A 13,953-nucleotide genomic window follows, 5' to 3' on the forward strand; every position below is an offset into this window, starting at 1 on the left:
CAACAATACAACATGTGTCTTGCAACCCTTTCTGTCACTGGGTAAGAACACCGCAAGATTGAACCCAAAGCTAAGCACTTCTCCCATGGCAAGAAAGATCAATCTAGTAGGCCAAACCAAACCGATAATTCGAAGAGACTTGCAAAGATAACTCAATCATACATAAAAGAATTCAGAGAAGATTCAAATACTATTCATAGATAAACTTGATCATAAACCCACAATTCATCGGATCTTGACAAACACACCGCAAAAAGAGATTACATCGAATAGATCTCCACAAGAGAGGGGGAGATCATTGTATTGAGATCCAAAAAGAGAGAAGAAGCCAACTAGCTAATAACTATGGACCCGAAGGTCTGTGGTAAACTACTCACAACTCATTGGAGGGGCTATGGCATTGATGTAGAAGCCCTCCGTGGTGGATTCTCCCTCCGGCAGAACGCCGGCGACGGCTCCAAGATGGGATCTCACGGATACAGAAGGTTACGGTGGTGGAAATATTTCTTCGGTGGCTCCCTGGATGTTTTTGGGGTATGTAGGCTTATATAGGAAGAAGAAGTACGTCGGTGGCCGCCCGAGGGGCCCATGAGACAGGGGGCGCACCCTGTAGGGGTGGGCACGCCCTCCTATCTTATGGAGGCCTCGGCTGCTTCTTGACTTGCACTCCAAGTCCTCTGGATCACATTCGTTCCAAAAATCACGCTCCCGAAGGTTTCATTCCGTTTGGACTTCGTTTGATATTCCTTTTCTTCGAAATACTGAAATAGGCAAAAAAACAACAATACGGGTTGGGCCTCCGGTTAGTAGGTTAGTCCCAAAAATGATATAAATGTGTAAACTAAAGCCCATATACATCCAAAACAGGTAATATAATAACATGGAACAATCAAAAATTATAGATACGTTGGAGACGTATCATCTTTCCTCTAGTGGTGTTATGTGAACGTCGACTACATGACACTTCACCATTATTTGGGCCTAGAGGAAGGCATTGGGAAGTAATAAGTAGATGATGGGTTTCTAGAGTGTCGGTGTACTAGAGTAGGGGTACCCTAGTATCCCGAACTTGTGCACGGGCAGTTGCAGCGCCCCGCGGCAAGGCTTGCCGGGTGACCGCCAAGGTCCTCCGTGGTTCCTTTGGAGCCATTCAAGAACAAAGTATTCGAGCCAAGGAGACAAGGCCCCGGCAAGAGGGGCTTGCCGGGAAGGCCAACCAAGGCATCCCAAGGAACTTGTCGCGACGCGCCACGCGTCCCGGCAAGGCAACAAGGCCCCGGCAAGAGGAGCTTGCCGGGAAGACCAACCAAGGCATCTCGAGGCCTGGTGAGCGACAAGCTTCCGGGCGCGACAAGACGACGACCGCGGCAAGGCGCTTGCCGCGGCAAGTAACCACTCTGTACCCACGCTCCAGCACATCCACCAACGTGTCGCTCTGGGGGCCTTTCCAGGCGCGCGTGGCGTGAGGCTGTGCAGCCAGCGGTGCGCGGTGGCATGCGACGCTGACAAGATCGCCATCGTGGCGAACGGTGGCGTCCCTGACGGTCCCTTTCTGCATTGTTTGGGCGACACAGACGGGCATTTAATGCCTTTGTCCCCTGCCGTCAGGGTTAGGTAGGATACACTGTGCAAGTAGGTGTACCAACCGCAACACTTTTTACACTTTTACCCTTCTCTGCGTTGCCACCTGTCGATGACCCCTTGAGCATATAAAAGGAGGCCCATGCGCAACGTAGCGGGGGGTTCGGTTCATTCGGAAGCCAGAAAAACACTTAGCTCTCTCTCGAGCAAAAACACAATACAATCAAACAAGCAGCAGTAGGAGTATTATCTCTCCGCAGAGCTCCGAAGCTGGGTAAACTGCTCGTGTGCTTCGCCTCGATCTGCTCTTCGTGCGACCTCCGCCCCCTGCCGAACTGAAAGGGGCTCGGTCCGCCGGTCCCATAGGTGTTTGTGGATCAGTTTCCCCGACATCTTTGGCGCGCCAGGTAGGGGGCGTCGAGATTGCGTGAACCTGATCCGACGTTCACACGAGCTAGATCTTCATTTTCTTCATCGACATGCCACCAAAGAAGAAAACTTCGGCGGCAGCTGCTCCGTCCACGTCACTTCCACCACCACTGGAGCAAACGGGTGGTGGAGTGGACGCCGGCGGAAGAACGGATGTCGACGAGGAAGCTTACGATGCTGCCAGGTCCAAGGACAAGGCTGCACAAACCTCGACGTCCGTACATGTACCGCGCCCATCTCAGGAGGCGCAGGACCGACAGCGTCATGGTACTCGTAGTACCATACGTTTGTTGGGCCAAGATCGAGCTGGTGGATCTCGGGGTGCTCAAGACCAGCATGCACGCCAGCATGCTGGCACGAGCGAGACGCGGTCGCCTGGATGGGATGCTGCTCCTTCTAACATCGTTAGAAGTCCGAGCATATCCCGCTCCTCGCACCGTTCGCCACTACCGCCCACCACTCCAGCAGAAGCTTTGGCGCAAGCTCAACTGCTCCTGGATTACCCTCCAGCGGAAGACAAGATCGACCAATGGAGGGCCACCATTCAGAGTCTCATTGGCTTTGCCAACGGCGACACTCCGCGGCAGCCAAGTGCATCGCGGCCGCGGCAGGACTGCCAGGCACGAGCCGGTGGCGACGAAACCGGTGGGGGTGTGACCACCATGCACTCTCCATCCCGAAGGCCAAGATCGCCGACTTGTCGGATCCACCTCGACAGCGACTCCACCGCATCGTCCGATCCACGAGCTCGCCACGATCAGCGCCAAGTTCTTCACGAACGACAGCAAGGAGACGCTCGTACTCGCATCGAGCGCCGGAGAGAAGCGCGACGTCAATCCGACAAACGCGCTGGGCCCTCTGTTGACGTGCATGCGCTAGGGGAACCAGGCGACTTGCCGTACGCGGTAGGTTGCCCTGCATTCACTCGTGAGCTGCGGCAAGTCCAGTGGCCTAGTACGAAGAATTTCAAGATAGATGTACCAGAGAAGTACGACGGCAAGTCGCATCCGTCGGAGTTCCTCAGCATCTACACCATCGCGGTGCAAGCTGCTGGGGGGCGGGACGACAAGATCCTTGCCAACTACTTCCCGCTGGTGCTCAAGCCCAATGTCAGATCCTGGCTCATGCACTTGCCGGACAACTCCATATCCTCCTGGGCAGATTTATGCCATTAGTTTGTCGGCGCCTTTACAAGCGGCCACAAGCCTCATGGCCAAGAGAGTGACCTTCATCTGCTCGCCCAGAAGGAATGAGAGCCCCCGCGCAAGTACATCCAGAGATTCAGCCGCATACAGCATAACATCCCAGATGTCCACCCTGCCGCAGTAATCAGCGTGTTCCATCAGAACGTGCGGAACCACAGGATGCGGGAGGAGATGGCGATGTGCAAGATTAGAGATGTCAGTGAGCTATATGCCCTGGCCGACAAGTGTGCACGTGCTGAAGAAGGGAGGAAACTCCCCGGAGAAAGTACAGGAGCAGGAGGATCTGATAGTGAGGAGACTGCCCCGGCAAGGAAGAACCGGCGGCGGAACAACAGGAAGAAGAAAGGCAAAGAGGTGCTGGTCGTTGAGCAGTCCGGCAAGAAGCCCAAAGCTGGTAGCTCCGGCAAGGAGGTTGCCGCAGATGTGGCGGTTGCCGACAAGCAGGACGGCACCAACAAGCAATACTGCAAGATCCACCGCACCAAGGGCCATGACCTCCAGAGCTGCAAGAAGGTCGAGCAGCTTGTCGAGCAGCAAAAGGCTGAATATGAGCGGCGCGACAAGGAGAAAGCCCAGGAAGGTGCTGGAGGAGCTAGCAAGAAACGTCCCGGCCGAGGAGGACGCCGCGGCAAGGCCAAGCAGCGGCAAGGAGACAGACCTCCCCGCGGCCGCGACAAGGATGAAGATGACGACGACAATGAAGATATGGATGATGACGAGACCGACGAGCAGGAGTTCCAGAAAGCCACAGAGGTCCTGTGCGTTGATGGCGGTGCTTCTCTGCATACTTCACACCGCCAGCTCAAGCAGTGGGTGCGGGAAGTCAATGCGGCAGAACCACCCATCGAGTCACGCAAGCCTCTGAAATGGTCCAGCACGCCTATCATCTTTGATATTGAGGACCACCCTGATCACATAACTGCGGTCAGGTGCTTGCCGATGTTGGTTTCACCAACTATCCGCAACCTCAAGGTCACTAAGATGCTAGTTGACGGCGGGGCTGACTTGAACCTGATCTCCTCCGCGGTACTCCAGAAGCTTCAGATCCCTGATGGCGAGCTCGAAGAGACTGGCACATTTCAAGGAATCAATCCGGGAAGGAGCAAGCCGAAGGGAAAGATCACATTGCCGGTAACATTTGGCAGCGAGTTGAACTTCAGGACTGAGAGGGTTACTTTTGACGTTGCTGACTTTCCATTGCCCTACAATGGGATACTTGGCCGTCCAGCACTCACCAAGTTCATGGCGGCCTCTCACTATGCATATAACATACTGAAGATGCCAGGCCCGATAAGTGTCATCTCTGTCCCTGGCGACAAGAAGGATGCTCTTATCTGCGCCGACAAGATCTACCGGGAAGCAACAGCCGCAACAGATCGCAGATCACTTGCCGTTGAAGCTCCCGGGGGGAAGAAGAAGACCAAGTCCGGCAAGAGCTCTGATGCCCACTCCGGCAAGCGCACCTCTTCGGAGTGCTGCGCTACCGTCGAGGACGCACCATCGAGCTCCACCGGCAAGTGTAAGAAGACAATGGTAGCTCCACCAGAGACCAAGAAGGTGTCCGCCAAGGAGGACGGCACTGGTGGTACCTTCACCATCAGTGCCACTCTCGACCCTAAATAGGAAAGCGCGCTTGTTGCTTTCCTGCGGGCGAATGTCGACGTGTTTGCATGGCAACCGTCTGACATCCCCGGTGTTCCCAGGAAAGTAATCGAGCACCATCTTGCCGTCTATCCTCATGCGCGGCCCGTCAAGCAGAAAGTCAGGAAACAAGCAGTGGAGCGCCAAGAATTCATCGCAGAAGAAATCAAGAAGTTGGAAGCAGCAGGCCTTGTCACAGGAGTGCTCCATCCTACGTGGTTGTCCAATCCTGTAGTCGTGCGAAAGGCAGACGGGAAATTGAGGCTTTGTATCGACTTTACCGATGTTAACAAAACTTGTCCCAAAGACCCATTTCCCTTGCCGCGCATCGACCAGATTGTTGACTCCACGGCCGGATGTGACTTGCTTTCATTTATTGATGCATACTCAGGATACCATCAGATCTTCATGGCAGAAGAGGATGAGGAGAAGACCGCATTCATCACTCCATGTGGCACATACTGTTTTGTACGGATGCCTTTCGGTTTGAAAAATGCTGGTTCAACGTTTGCAAGGGTTGTCCATCACGCTTTTGAGACGCAAATGCACAGAAATGTGGAAGCCTACATGGATGACATAGTGGTCAAGAGCAAGGACAAGGCAACTCTGATCCAAGATTTAGACGAAACCTTTGCGAATCTGCGCAAGATCAACCTCAAGCTTAACCCCGAGAAGTGTGTGTTTGGAGTCCCCTCCGGCAAGCTTCTCGGGTTCTTCGTGTCTCAGCGGGGAATTGAAGCCAATCCCGACAAGATCAAGGCCATTGAGCAGATAGAAGCACCAAAGCGCGTCAAGGATGTACGAAGACTTGCCGGTTGCGTGGCTGCTCTCAGCAGGTTTATCTCTAGGTCTGCTGAGTGCGCCCTGCCATTTTTCAAAATATTGAAAAAGGCAGGTCCAATGAAATGGACTCCGGAAGCGGAGGCTGCGCTGCAGGACTTAAAGAGATACCTGTCCTCCACTCCAACACTTGTCGCACCTAAGCCACAAGAGAAGTTGCTGTTATATATAGCAGCAACCAATCAAGTGGTTAGTGCTGCGTCAGTGGTGGAGAGGGAGGCGGATGATGATCTAGCAACCACGGCAGACACATCCAGCGACAAGCAGGGGACTTCACTGGCAAGCTCTGGTCCCGACAAGGATGGATCTGCGCAGGAGCATGAGAAGATGCAGAAGAGAATGGTGCAGCGACCAGTTTACTTTGTCAGTTCCCTTCTGCAGGGGGCTAGGTCAAGGTACTCTGGTGTGCAGAAATTGCTTTTCGGCCTTCTCATGGCCTCGAGAAAGCTGCGCCATTACTTCCAAGCACATGAGATCACAGTTGTCACTCGCTTTCCGCTGAAGAGGATACTGCAAAATCCAGAAGCAACAGGCAGGATTATCGAGTGGGCACTGGAACTGTCAAGCTTTGGCCTCAAGTTTGAAAGCACTTCAACTATCCAAAGCAGAGCATTGGTAGAGTTCATAGCAGAGTGGACGCCAACGCAAGATGAAGAAATTCCAGAGACGAGCATCGCCGTCAAGGAAGCAAGCAAAGAGTGGCTAATGTACTTTGATGGTGCCTTCTCGCTACAAGGCGCCGGTGCGGGCGTGCTACTTATTGCACCCACCGGAGAGCACCTCAAGTACGTAGTCCAGATGCACTTTCCCAAGGAGCAAGCAACGAACAATACTGCAGAGTATGAAAGATTGCTTGCCAGTCTCAGGATCGCAGCAGACCATGGGATCAAGAAGCTCATTGTCAGGGGTGACTCACAGCTTGTCGTTCGCCAAGTGAACAAGAATTACCAGAGTCCATTGATGGAAGCTTATGTCGATGAAGTGAGAAAGCTAGAAGAGCACTTTGACGGCCTGCAGATGGAACATGTTCCAAGAGCTCAGAACGACATTGCCGATGGCCTGTCAAAGTGCGCCGCACTAAAGTTACCTGTGGAACCAGGAATCTTTGTGCTCAAGCTGACTCAACCGTCTATAACGCCATCAACTGGGCAGAGCAAGAAGAGGAAGTTGATTTCTGGTGACTACTTTCCGGCAGAGCTCCCCGAAGCCGCCGCCAACAAGGTCCCCAAGATCAACACCAAGGATGCTGAGGAGCAGTCTGCTCCGGCAAGCCTTAGGGTTTGTTTCATTGAAGCGGACTCTCCCGACAAGTTTTGCTCTGGAAAGCTTGCCGGGGAACGTCAAGCTCCGGCTGGGCCGCAGGTTCTTGCCGTAGAAGCGGATGTTCCCGCAGCAGCAGATGTGCCTTTAGTCCTTGTTGTCGAGCCGCAAGCTTCAACATGGGCACAGCAGATTGTCCATTTCCTTCAGACAGGAGAACTTCTCGAAGAGCAAGAAGAAGCGGAAAGAGTAGCCTGGCAGTCAAGTATGTACCAGTTTGTTGACAACACACTATACAGGAGAAGACTCAACGGTGTGAAATTGAAGTGTATTCACCGGGAAGACGGACAAAAGCTGTTGGCAGAGATACATGGAGGCATATGTGGTCACCACATTGGCACAAGAGCACTTGCCGGCAAAGCGTTCCGGCAAGGTTTCTTTTGGCCAACAGCCCTCCAGGATGCAACTGCACAAGTAACCAAGTGTGAAGCGTGCCAGTTCCATTCCAAGCAGACACACCAGCCAGCTCAAGCTCTCCAGACGATCCCTTTATCCTGGCCATTTTCGGTCTGGGGGCTCGACATCCTCGGCCCCTTTCCTCGAGCTGTCGGGGGCTTTGAGTACTTGTACGTTGCAATCGACAAGTTCACAAAGTGGCCGGAAGTGGAACCAGTGAGGAAGGTGACAGCACAGTCAGCAGTCAAGTTCTTCAGGTCGATTGTTTGCCGTTTCGGGATCCCTAACAGGATCATCACCGACAACGGCACGCAATTCACGAGCTGCACCTTCATGCAGTACGTCCAAGATCTTGGCGCCAAGGTCTGCTTCGCTTCTGTTGCTCATCCGAGAAGCAACGGTCAAGCGGAGAGGGCAAATACTGAAGTGCTGCGCGGGCTCAAGACCAGGACTTTCGACAGGCTGCACAAGTGCAGAAGAAACTGGATCGAGGAGCTGCCAGTGGTTCTTTGGTCGATCAGGATGATGCCAAATCGAGCCACTGGCCAGACACCTTTCACTCTAGTCTATGGAGCAGAGGCAGTTCTCCCCACGGAACTCGTATACGGGTCACCTCGAGTGCTCACTTATGATGAGCTTGAGCAAGAGCAGCTGCGACAAGATGACACACTGCTCCTTGAGGAGGACCGTCTTCAGGCTGCTGTACGAGCTGCTCGATACCAGCAAGCTTTGCGCCGCTACCATAGCCGCAAAGTTAATGCCAGAAGCTTCGAGGAATGCGACCTTGTTCTTCAGCGCGTTCAGTCCACCAAGAATTCCAACAAGTTGACGCCGAAGTGGGAAGGCCCTTACCGGGTGAAACAAGTCACTAGGCCTGGTGCAGTCTACCTAGAGACCGAAGATGGCACTCCGGTGAGCAACTCCTGGAACATTGAGCATCTTCGTAAGTTTTATCCGTAGGGCGCGGTTGCCGGAACCCGTTCCGGCAACCACCTTTTGTACAAGTCTTCCCGATGTTGCATGTAATCCTTTGTACAAAGCCGGGCCCAGATCCCGTGCATAAGTAAAGCTCATGTGCACCGCACATCTTGTCAATTTCATGCTTTTTACTTTATACTTGCATGCGTTATCTGACACTTTGTGCAGCACCTACCCCCGGTAAGCAATAACGAGCCATAAGGCTCCATGCCTTTATATTCTCTTCTTTCTTTTTCTCAAAAAGGAAGGGAAGGTCCCCTCGCACACAAGTTTGCCGGGGGGAATGAAGAAGATAATGGTGTGGACCAGGCATCGTTCAAGGAAGTTTCGCCTTACCGGAAAGCAAACGACAGAAAAGCTAAGTTGCCAAAGTTTGAGCAATCAGTTTTTAAATTTTTAAGTTATATTCCTTGAACGACCGTACTTTCTATGGAAAACCTGTGCGCGGAGGAACCAACTCGTAGCTAGTTGCGCCCTTACTTTGTTTCGAGTCCGCTCAACAACTTAAGCGAGCTGCGACTAGTTGTGACAAGGTTTCTTGTCGGTAGCAGCACCGCCAGCAGGCTGCTGACGTCCCGCACTCAGCGCTCGCGGCTAAGGTGCCTGCGCCGGCAAGTTCCCTAAAAGCGTAGGGCAAAAACATACAAAGGAAGGAATCAAGTAAAGGGAATAACATAGCAAATCTCTACCCAAAATAGAGTTATATTACAAGATAGCTTGTCGCAGCTCTAACAGATTGTTCTCATGACATGGCTAGCAGCGGCAAGAAAAAAAAAGAAACGGGCGGCCTAATCTACGCGATCGCCCTCAACCCTCTTGATCTCGCTCACCTTGTCCACAATGGGTGCGACAAGGGCCTTGAGCGCATCCCGATCAGCATCCGGTGGCAAGGATTTGAGGACGTTGGTGAGGTTGAGGCCTAGATTGCGGAAGGCCACCTTCATCAGCACCTTCTGGAGAGCTCCTGCGCAGATCTTGCGCGACTCGTCGGCCAGCTGCTTTGGGATCTTCTCCCGGAGTCGCTGGAGTGCCGTCGCCACGCCCTTGAATAACAAGCTGAGCTTGGCGTTGGGTTGGAGGTGCTCGTCAGAGGAGTACCCGAGATCCTCCACCCCCAGCTGCGCCAACTCCCCGTTGATGGCGGCGGCAGTATTCACCAGACCCTCAGTCCAGTGCTCCACATTCTCCCTGAAGGCGTCGTGGGCGGCAGCAGCATTCGCCAGCAGCGCCTCGTCGGCCTTGATCTTCTCCAACAAGGCCACCTCCCGCTCCCTGGCGCCGTCCAGCGTCTGAGTCAAGGTGGCCAGCTTCAACTCGAGATCCGCATTGGAATCCTTGGCGGCGCTGAGCTCCTTGCTCATCTCTGCGAGAAGGCCTTGCAGTTCACCATGGGCGGCAGCATCCTTCACGCGCTCACGCTTGAGCGCGGCGAGCTCCTCGCCGCTCGCCCGGAGATCAGCCTCCAGCTGCGCTACCTTCGCCTCCAGCTCCTTCTTGGCGGCCTCAGCAGCTGCGGCGGCATCCCTTGCCTCCTTGAGAGCCCCGCCAATCGCTTGCTCGCGCGCGGCAAGCTCCTCCTCGTGGCTGTCAAGATTGACCTTGTGCTGCGCCAACTCTCCTTCCTGCGCAAATAAGTTGTCGCTGTTGCTTCTCTTCAGCTTCAGCCTTCTCGAGGAGGAAGGCTTTCCGCTCCTCGAGAAGTTGCTCCCGCTCCTCCGCCAAGGACCGGAGAGCTTCCTGCCTGAGGCCCCGGAGCTCCTCCGTGTGCTTCTCAATGTCAACTCCCGCCTTCGCGACAAGTGCCTCTCGGGACGCCAGCTTGGCTTGTCGGGCGCGGTAGAGCGACAGTAGCAGCTGCTCCTCCTCAGACTCGCCGCTGCTGCTGCTTGGCGCATCGACCAGCACCAGCCCAGCGGAGGCGAGCACCTCTTCATCAAAAGTTTCCCCTTCGACCGGTGCCTTGGAGCTCGACGCCCAGGGGAGCTTGATGAAGATGCCATCGCCGGCCTTCAGGTAGGCGCCGGGCTGCGGCTCTTTGGAGCCTGGCTCTGCAGCAGCGGCGGGGGGATCGGCGGTCGGTGCAGCGCCTGGCGCTCCTGCGGCCTCGGGGCCGTCAGTGCGATCACCGGATTCCTTGCCCGCTTCTGCGGCGGCAGCCTTGGCGGCCTCTTCGCCGGCGGGATCATCAGCACCGGCCTCTTCTTCGGTGGCGGCGGCATCGTCGTTGTTGCCGCGCGCGTTCTCCTCGCCGGCGGCCTCTGTTTCCATCGGCTCCGTGGCAGGTGGATCTGACGACCGAAGAAGGGAGGAAGGTCAAGCAAACACTCAGAAAAGAAAATCAGAAGAAGAAGATCCCAAGGGAAGTTTTCAGGCAAGAAAATTACCTGTGCTAGGATCTGCGGTCGCGGTCTCAACCGCCGGAGGATCACTGGTGCCGTCTCTTACCGGAGAACTGTCCCTTGCCGGAGAGTTCTCCCTTGCCGGAGAGCGCTCCTTTGCCGGAGACTCCTCCCTTGGCGACGTAGTCGAAGCAGATGGCACCTCGGGAGCGGCTTCCGGGCATTCCTGATGAGGCTGTTCTGCTCCTACACAAATCCAACAGTCAAGATATCAGTAGAGAAAAGAGCACCCATGCGCGCCTGACGGTAGGAAGTAAACTATAAACTTACGCTGGGGGCTGCGTTGGGGGCTGCTTTGGGGAGTAGTTGCCGGGTCCGTCAAGGTGGTCTCAGACACGCCCCCTGCTGACACGGTGGGATCATCTTCGATGACAATCACCGGGGCCTTGGCTCTCTTCGCCGCTCTCAGGGCCAGCGTCCTGAAAAGGAATGGATCAGATCGAAGCAAGTCAGATACAAGACGAAAGCAACAAGATAGCAAGAATTGAAGAACTACGAGGACGGCAGGGGGATCTTACTCTTCTTCTTCGTCGTCGGAGCTGAGCGCGGAGAGATCGAAGTCCGGCTCGCCTCCGGTGCGGCGAGGCGGAGGAGTAGGCTCCCTCGCCCGCTTGGCGGGAGCAGTGGTGGTGGACCAGGAAGACCCCGCTCCAGTTGCCGCAGCGGCGTGAGGCGCTCCCGCGGCAACGGTGCTTGCCGCGGTAGAGCGTGTCGCGCGGCTCGGCGGCTATTGACCCGTCTGCCACCCCGCTACGTCTGCGGCCTTGCGGAGAGGCCTTCTTGGCGGGGCCGGGGGCTCCGCCTACGGCAAGCCGTCTGAAGGTTCGGGCTCTTCCTCGTCGGGCTCGCTCGGCTCAGCTTCAGGGCCGGCAAGATCTTCCTCGCCGGCAAACTCCTCGCGCTCGGCAAGGCTTGCCTCCTCTGCTGACTCTGCCTCCTCCACGGTGAACCCGAACTCGCCCGCGGCAACTGATGCCGCCACCTCTTCCAGCCTGGTGGCGATGCGCTGCATCTCGTTATCAGTGGTGTCACGGGTGAGGCTCTTCTGCTCATCAGTATGGACCGGTACTTCTACCAAGTCGTCAAAGAACGCCCGCACAACGTCATCCGCAGGTTCTTGCCAAGTTGGGGCGATTCCGTGCGAATCGCACAACGGCATCATTGCGCGTATCCGGTCGAGTGAAGAGTTGTTGCACAACGAAACAATAGTCCTCGGCAACGTGAATGGATGCTGAGGATCGCGCTTGAATAGCTCCAGGAGCATCACATCCAGCTCCAGGACAGTGAAGTTAAAGTTGAGGCCCGGGCACAGCCTCATGATATCCGCCGAGTTCTTGAACTCCCAGGCGGGTCTCCCCCTCTCCTGCAGGGGAGCGATGCGGCGGCGAAGGAAATCTGCGCCTACAGCGCCTACAGTGAGCCCGGCAAGCCTGAGGAGAAGGATGCGGGTGACGGCAATCTTCAGCCTGTCATCTTCCGGGGCCACGTTGCTCCAATCATTGCCGCGTACTATTGGGGCTTGGCGCACGGCAGTGAATGGCTGCGGGTTCTCCTCGACGATCCAGCACCACTCTGCTCTCCACTCCTCCCACTTGCTGCAGAGCTCACCCTCCAGATATGCTTCCTTCTTGCCGACTCTCGAGATCCAAGCGATCCCGCCGGCAAGAGGCTCTCCTCTCTCAACCCGAGGCATGAAGAAGTGGCGAAAAAGGGCTACGTTTGGGTGGACTCCGACAAAGTTTTCGCACAGATGTGCGAAAACTGCCATGGTCAGAACGACGTTGGGGGTGAAGTCAAGGAGGCGGAACCCGTAGGTGTTCATGATGTCGCAAAAGAATTCAGAGAAAGGCGGGCAGAGCCCGCAGTAGAAGAACAGCGCGAAAAAGGGATACCCGTTCGGAGCCAGTCTCGAAGCGGTGGCCTGGAGTACCCTCGTGCGCGGATGCGCTCGCATCTCCGTCGACCAAAAGAGGTAGAAGTACTCCCTCAGCTCCTTCGCGCCGATCTGAGGGGAGAAGAGGGCCCACTCCTTCCGCAGCGCCGCGAGCCGCTGCGCCTCGGCCGACTTCACGCCCTTCCCCTTGTCGGCTTTTGGAGCCATGGCGGAGGTGGTGGGGGAGATCGACGGTGTTGGTGGCGCCGGTGGCAATGGGGGGCGGAGCGCTGCTCTCTTTCGGCTTTGAGAAGAAGGGGGGAGCGGCGGAGATTTGTGAAAATGGAGTAGCAACCGGCGAAGTGGGCAAACTGCCCCTGTTTTCCCTGCTTATAAAGAGGGAGGGGGCAGACGTTTCGCCCTTCCGAATAAAGAAACCACCCACAATCTCTCCCACGATGCCGCATTCAATGCGTGCCGTTCAGGGAGGGCACGGTGTATACGGAGCAAGATTCGGCGTAACCCAGGCCGCGTGTGCCCGTGCCCTGTTTTGGGCCTGGCCCAACAGCACTCGGCACCGTGTGTGGCCCAGGCCCGGGGGCTCCTGTCGGTGTACTAGAGTAGGGGTACCCTAGTATCCCGAACTTGTGCACGGGCAGTTGCAGCGCCCCGCGGCAAGGCTTGCCGGGTGACCGCCAAGGTCCTCCGTGGTTCCTTTGGAGCCATTCAAGAACAAAGTATTCAAGCCAAGGAGACAAGGCCCCGGCAAGAGGGGCTTGCCGGGAAGGCCAACCAAGGCATCCCAAGGAACTTGCCGCGACGCGCCACGCGTCCCGGCAAGGCAACAAGGCCCAGACAAGAGGAGCTTGCCGGGAAGACCAACCAAGGCATCTCGAGGCCTGGTGAGTGACAAGCTTCCGGGCGCGACAAGACGACGACCGCGGCAAGGCGCTTGCCGCGGCAAGTAACCACTCTGTACCCACGCTCCAGCACATCCACCAACGTGTCGTTCTGGGGGCCTTTCCAGGCGCGCGTGGCATGAGGCTGTGCAGCCAGCGGTGCGCGGTGGCATGCGACGCTGACAAGATCGCCATCGTGGCGAACGGTGGCGTCCCTGATAGTCCCTTTCTGCACTGTTTGGGCGACATAGATGGGCATTTAATGCCTTTGTCCCCTGCCGTCAGGGTTAGGTAGGATACACTGTGCAAGTAGGTGTACCAACCGCAACACTTTTTACACTTTTACCCTTCTCTGCATTGCCACCTGTCGGTGACCCCTTGAGCATATAAAA

This window comes from Triticum dicoccoides, chromosome 3B (assembly GCF_002162155.2).
Source record: "Triticum dicoccoides isolate Atlit2015 ecotype Zavitan chromosome 3B, WEW_v2.0, whole genome shotgun sequence".
NCBI lineage: Eukaryota > Viridiplantae > Streptophyta > Magnoliopsida > Poales > Poaceae > Triticum > Triticum dicoccoides.